Here is a 6,210-nt window from a genome sequence, read left to right as displayed (position 1 = left end):
AATTTCACAATGTTTCAGTACTAGAACTTAACATAAATCCAAAATAAATTTAGCTTCACTTTTATCTAGCTCTAACATGCTAAACTCGACGTTCTTGAAATTTTGTGTTTCGGGGTTACTATTCATTACACTATTCAAGTCAAATTATTGACTTTCTAAGGCTTAATAGGTATGAAAATTCCAACTTCACTCACATACCACATTTTGGTCACCAAACTTGTTGATTTTGGTTGTTTACTCAAATTCTAAGTTTTTTAGGCAAATTTGGTAAATTTCAGTTTTGGAGTCCTAAGTTGCACTGTTCCATTGGTCACTTTATTGTTGGAATTCGGCAAAACTTTCTTCATAGAAAATGTTCCCCATTGTCTTAAGTTTATTCTCCTTTTTGAATCACCCCAATTGGAGTTTTGTAGCTCAAGTTATAGCCAAAATACAGTTACTGTTGATGTTGCAGAATTTATTTCAGGCAGATTTATTGATCCAATTTTGTTCAGCAATTTGATCAAGTTAAGTCCATAATTTGGTCTAATTTTCTTCATATGAAATATTCTACTATGTCTTAGATTTCTATCGGTTTAAGAATCACCTAAATCGGAGTTTTCTAGAGAGAGTTATAGCCATTGAAACTTTACTTTTCATGTGGTAAATCTGCAGTTTTGCAGATTCAGTGAGTCAACTTTGATCACTAATTTGATTGGGTTAATGGCATAATTTGGGTTAGTGTTCTTCATGAAAGTTTTAGGTCTATATCTCATCTAACCACTGGTAAAATTTTAGGTCATTTTGACCTGCCTAGCTCGAGTTATGATCCAAATACGATTACTGTTCATGTGTACTGTTCATACTGCAGATTTTCAAGTTTGGTCAGTTTGTTCACTAGGTTTTGGTCACTTTTTGGGCACGCTTCCTAAATGAAAATTGTGTCATTTAGTGCCTATTTTCAGTCCCAATTGGTCCCATACCAATTGGACTTGTAAAATTTCATTTTTGGTATCTCAAAGTTGACTTTTGGTCATGGTGCATACCCAATCCGAATTTGGCTTTTAATTTAACACTCCTAACACACCTCTTTAGGTCACAATTGACCATTTCTTTCCTTAAACTATGTCAAAGACATCATTTAGCACTTCTTCACATTTTTGGTCTCTAAACCCTAATGTTCAAAACCCTAATTCATGTCATTTGTTGCATTTAGCTAATTAAACACTTATAAACATGCTCCCTTAACTCAATTAAGCTTCCTAACATGTTTAGCTCAAACAAATTTATACTTTATCCAACCAAACCCCAGCTGTCCAAAATTCTATATAATCCCTCAATAAATTTTCTTTCCATTTTAAGTTTATTTACAAGCTCAATAAGTTAGAAATGTAAGAATCAAACTCAAATTATCAAATTTGATTATTAACCTTTTATGTAGAATTTTTTTTTCTTCAAAACTTCTTCCTTACTTTTTCTTTTTGTTGTCAAGCTCCTTCCCAAGTGACTAGAACAAGTTTTTATGAAGCAAGTATGGGAGAAGTTGAGGTTTAGTTAGGGTTTCAAAGCTTGAAGACAACTTTAATGGAGGAATTTCCATGGAGATGAGAGGGAGAGGGAAAGTGACATTTTGAAGAAGACCTTTATCTCTTCTTTTTTTTTTCTTTCTTTCTTTTTGTTTTGTTTTTATCCTTATGGAAGACCCAAAAGTCCCAATTAAATAAATATATTAAGTATTGTTTTTATGGCATCATGCATTAGGTCATGCATGATGTCATCACCTTTTGACTTTTCCATTTTCTTTTTTTTTTTATTTATTTTTCTATTAGTTCTTTAATTTAATTCTCGATTCCAAAATTTTTTTTCTCCAATTTTATTTGACAGTTAGGTCAGGAGTCAACTCTCGGGGCCAATTGACCAAATTGCCCCTCGCCGGTTCATCCCGGTTTGTAATTAATTTCATATTTCTTCCGGCTCCCTGACCTAATTATTTGACTGGCTTAACAGTTCTTTTTCGTGATTTTCTCTTTTCCACTGTGTTTATAAGGGTCCTAAGGACCGCGGCGTCACATTTTACGGTTCGAAATTTGAGTTTAAATTGACTTCGCAGTCGTTCCCGAGACGGTCACCCATCGCTTTGACTCTCGGCTTGTTTAACTTCCTATGTTCAGTTTTTCTTGTTTATACTTAACTAATTGGACATTACTAATTATTTGTGTTTATGGTTTATCTAGTTGTCTTAAGTATGGTTCTAATCCCCTTAATTGTCCGGATCGACATCGGTCACCGGAACAGTGAAATATACCAGGCTATACAAATAGGGGTGTTACAATTCTCTCCCTCTTAAAATAATTTCGTCCTCGAAATTGTGTTCACTATCTGTCCTCAAATAGTCATACATATTGTTTTCTCGTGTTTTTATCACATTTCTGCGCAGCTTCATAATCGGAATAATGGTCTGTAGCACTTTAACCAACACTATTTACTCATCAATTGCTTACCTTGTGTGCCAAGTTTCTTCTGAGCTTTTATCATAAGTTAGATTCAATTTCATTTCAATTTTAGAGGTAAGTAAATCTGTGTGCTAGTGGATTCACTCTTTCTAGGACCTCGTATGATCCTATGGGGGAGAACTTAGTTTTACTCTTTTCTTATCAAATCCCTTGATCATTTGATGCAACCTTCAGTTTAGTTTAGAATATTTTAGTCTTTTCTTATTGTTGTTTTAACAATTATTTTTCTTTATAGTCTTTTTTTTTTCTTTTTTATTTTTTTTATATGACCCTGTTGATCATATATAAACTGTTCATCTCTTTCTTGGCCATAGGTTCATAACCATTATCTTACTATCTCCATTTATGACCAAGGCCTATGTGTCATTTTGCACTATTTTGTTTGCTTTCGTTTAACTTATTTCCTCCTTGATAAAATAGTTCGGGATATCATTACGCGTCTTAAGTAAGTTGTTTTCCCTGGTGGCAACTTCTCATCTAGTGTTTTTCTCATTTCTTACTATTTTATTTGTTTCTTTTCATTTCACAACTTAACTTTAATTATTTTATTCCTCAATCTTATCTTCTTCCTTAACTTGGCTGTCGAGTCGTAATTTAGCACCTCTTATCATCCCTAATAAATCCACTATACTTCAATATTACTTGATTTGGTCCTCTGACCATTCTAGTCAACACTTTAACTAATATTCATAATGTTTCTTTATTACATTCGCACTAACTATTCAAATTTTTTTACTTCCACAACTCTTTTATCTATCAATATTCTATAGCTTATTTTCCGTTGGTCTGTGATCATTACCTTTTTTTTTTTTGAACCATAAGCAATTCTTTAATCACAAGATGGGAGTCTACCGGACTCTCCTGTTTCCCATGCTATTCAAAAGTTCCGCTTGAATTCTAATCTAATCCTTATGATCCGCACAATAAAATTGTGCTCTTCCTAAAGAATACATGGCCAACTAGTTCCTATCGAATTACTGTTATCAGTAGAATATCATTTCTTAACTGTTTTATAAGTTATAATTGTCATCCATAGCATCCTGTCTCTTCTAGGGAAATAAAATTATATTTTGTGTCTCACCGTTACACAAATAGAATACTGTTTCTTACTAAACTTTGAGCAAAAGATCCATTGCAATACCAGAACAACAATAAAACCCATATCGAAGATTGGATGACTTAGCCCTATAGGTGTTATTTTTAAATTTTTACCATGCTAAAATCTCTTGTCCCATAACAATTCCCGATGTACTATAATTCATGCTAGGGTAACGGAGTCTTTAACTCTCACTACCTTACAACCATGATATTTTGATATTCTAATCATAAAGTTTTAAATCCTGAATTAGGATTTCCAAACTCAGTTCTAGTAATAAAACTCTATTCTTGTATATTTATACCAGAGCGAAAATCATTTATAAGTATTCTTATCGTTATGTACTATTGGATAGTACATAGCTCTACACAATAAATCTCAAGTAAATACTGTAATCTGCAGCTTACAGCACAAACATCAAGAATATTGCATAGTTACTACGATACATCCCAATAGAGCAAACTTCCCTATATTTTATTTCTTTCAAATCCACTAATATCTTAAACTTATTTTGATTATGGTACTTACTGACATCTATCAACAGTAATACCTTTACTTCCATCTAGGGCAGATATATTACTACAACTTACTTTTAGGTCCTCTTGCCTTACCTAATTAGGCTTACTAATTAACTTTATAATTTATCATAGTCTAGGAGATGTCTCTCACTAGAAACTTTTCCAAAATTAATTCCAATCATGCTTATTATCGCAATTCTTATCCTAAAAGACTAATTACTAACACATTAAAATTTATCTCCATACAAGGGAATAGCAGTAGAACATATAATTTTAGCATTAGCATATAAAAAAGTAGAGCCGGAATCAAATAGTACATAATTATTCCTTTCACAAGTTAAGATCATATCGACAACTACATCTGAAGTCTCTGCTTCTTCCCCTCGATGCACTGTGTTCCCTCTTTCTAGTGTATTCCTCTGCTCGGGTTGGTCCATTGTGCGAGGATTACCTGAAGTGTTGTCTCTACTTTTGCCTCTGCCCCTACTGACTATTAATGAGCCTCTAAAATCAGAACCTCAGACTGATTCCTTTGGTGTAGTATGTGGCATAACTCAACGTGCGCTAGTACAATCTCGGGCGAAATGTCCAATTCCACCACAATTGAAGCAGGCTCCAGTGACCCTATGGCATATACCTCCATGTAATTTCCCACAAACGTCACAGAGACGGGTAGGGTAGGAACTTCTGGTTCTTTGACGAATGGATCTTGATTGCTTCAGCCCTGAAGATCTGTCTCTGTCATACTTGAGAGCTCGGGGTCCCTCAAAATCTTTTCTCTTTCCCAAATTACTACTCGAACTTTGACCAATATATTTCCCACTTTTCTCTTTTTCATGTTGTTCTTGAGGGGGTTGGGTTTGTACTTGGGCCTGGGCTGACAGATTATCAGCCATTTGCTGAAAGAACATGGCCATCTGCTGGGCCGTTTGTGCAGTAATTTGTATAGGAGGGATTGATGCAGTTGGACCCCAACGCTCTGTGAAACTAGGGCCTCTCTTTGTACGTTAGCTATATCAGACTGCTCTATAATTTTATCCCTCTTGTCCATATCTATTCACAGGATTTTTTTTTTTATTTCCTGTACACCAAACACAAGGAGATTTCTCCCCGTTAATTCATATTCATGATGTAATGCGCGGTATGTAACAATTATGGACATTGAGCAGTTGTACTTAATAAGGAAAGACACAAATTCACAATTTAAAACGTACTTCAAAAACTTGCTCTGATACCACTAAAACATGTCACACCTTACTCTTCTATAAGGCATAACATGATCTCGTAGAATACCTAATGAACTACCGAACTTCACCTACCGATAACTCATTAAGTACCTTACAAGAGATTTTAAAACAATTTATTTACTTTTGACAAATGGTGAGCATTTTCTAATAGGTATTTCAAACATTTGATTAAAAGTAAATCTAGTTAATATTTTTGGTCCATTTTAGTTTTTCGCAAATTTTATAAAAATTTTGACAGAGTTCTGTCTGTATTTTGAGAAACTAGTTCTTCAAATACCTGTAAAAAGCACTTCTAAATTTTTTTTCAACAACTACTTCAATTTCACAATTAAACTCAATCCATTTCAACAACTCCACAATCATTTCAATCAATTTCTCAAGTTCAAAATTCAATAATCTTCAAAATACTAGCAATACATTTTATTCAAATTGAATAAAATAGTTCCACTCATATTTCATTAGAGACAAAATAATTTATATTCATCATACTAGAAATTTATATTAAGAAAATCCAAACTAAAATTTATTACAACTTTATACAAACTTTGTACAAGCTGCTCAAGATTGATTTAACATGTCCATACAATTACGTGCAATACATATATCAAAATGAATATTTACAATCAAGGTATAAATTATACCAGATAACTTTTAGCAGGTAGCTCCCCTGTCCTCAGCAGCTCAATCTGCTGCTCCTATAGTCTATATATCTGCGACAGCATGCAAAACTATTGCTGAGTGGTGAACTCAGTGGTGCACAAACTAATAATTTAAAACTTAATACAAATTATGCTTAACAATTCATAACAAATAGAATTTTAAAATTTCTAAATTCTTCAAAAACCATGACCTTCAGA

Source organism: Hevea brasiliensis, chromosome 3 (genome assembly GCF_030052815.1).
Source record: "Hevea brasiliensis isolate MT/VB/25A 57/8 chromosome 3, ASM3005281v1, whole genome shotgun sequence".
Lineage (NCBI taxonomy): Eukaryota > Viridiplantae > Streptophyta > Magnoliopsida > Malpighiales > Euphorbiaceae > Hevea > Hevea brasiliensis.
The sequence above is the reverse complement of the archived record's forward strand: the minus strand, read 5'-3'. Positions refer to the sequence as shown.